Source organism: Arachis ipaensis, chromosome B01, assembly GCF_000816755.2.
Source record: "Arachis ipaensis cultivar K30076 chromosome B01, Araip1.1, whole genome shotgun sequence".
Lineage (NCBI taxonomy): Eukaryota > Viridiplantae > Streptophyta > Magnoliopsida > Fabales > Fabaceae > Arachis > Arachis ipaensis.
This window is the reverse complement of record NC_029785.2, coordinates 3,657,613-3,659,059: the sequence shown is the minus strand read 5'-3', so window position 1 is coordinate 3,659,059 and position 1,447 is coordinate 3,657,613.

Genomic DNA, 1,447 nt, shown 5'->3' with positions numbered 1-1,447 from the left:
TAAAATATGTGTATATATATAATTAATGACTGATTTAGTAATTATTTTTATGTATGTACGTTTATTTTTCGTACAAGTTAAGTGTGTATATAGAATTCGTTTTGGATTCAAAGTATATGTATATGATTTTCCGTGCAAGTATAGGCATGTTTCTTTTACATGGCTCATTCAGCACTTATATTCACTTCTGTTAAGATTTAATAAAATTACCTATCCTCCATGTTTTATGCTTTTTTTTGTAAAGTTTTGAAGGAAAAGGAAAACTTGTGTTTTTATAGGGTTTCCTTCACTTATTATAAGAAACTTTGTGTTATTTTACACTTACATTACCATGAACCATAAAAAGAAAAAAAAGAATCTGATTTTTTTTACTTGTGGGCATTAGAGGTGCATATGGGTCGTGTGAAGTCGGGTTTGATGTGACCTAAATTCGGTTCGAAATATACACCGGGTCTATTTATTAGACTCGAATCCGACCCTAGACCTAATGAAACCAATACACTTTCGGGCCACAATTATACCGGGTGAAAACCGGGCCGTTAACATTACATTACGTTGATATCTTCTTGTAAGCTAGCATGTAAAAGTATCCAAATTTTCAAGACTCCAACCATTATTTAACATGGTAAAATTCACTTAGAAAAATATAACAAGAACCAACCATTCTTCAAAATTAAAGCATAACCACAATCAATACTAAAGCATAACTACAATTAATACTAATATTGTCTAATAATACCAAATATTTAAATCAATGCAAATAACACAATATTATGCATTCTAAACATAAAATATTAACTTATAGTCTTATAATGACTAATAACACAAAATATTAAGGTTTACAATACTAAAATTCCACATAAGAATACTCCTGATACATCACTAATAACACAAAATATTAATTGTGTATGATGACTGGGTCACCGGGCCGACTTCGGGTGACCCGAGCTATGGCCCGAACCCGACCCAAAATAATGACCGGGTCTATTTTTAAGACCCTTACTCGACTCTTAACCCAATAAAATCACACCAAATTAATTTCTAAAATATTCAAGATCGGACTGAACCTTCGGACCAGGGCCGGGTCATGTGCACCCTAATGGGCATAAAAAACAGTAAAGAGTATTGTTAGACGGAAATCAAATGAGTGTCATGTCATAAGGTAGTTTTCACAAATTAAAATTAATTGAAAAATGTTAATCAGTTTTGCACAAGAAAAAGCCAATGGCAATGCTTCACTAGTGATTTGTTTCTTTATGGGAGAGTGAAACTTTACTTCTTTATTAGGACACGCGTCTTCGAATTTTAGGACCCGACAATAGTTGATAGATTCACAATATCTTCTTTTTCTTCTAAAAAAATGGACCCACTTTTTTGGGTTGTCATGAATCAAGTGCCACGTGGGACTCTTAGGAGCTAGGATAGAACATAAAAAAAAAAAAAAGGA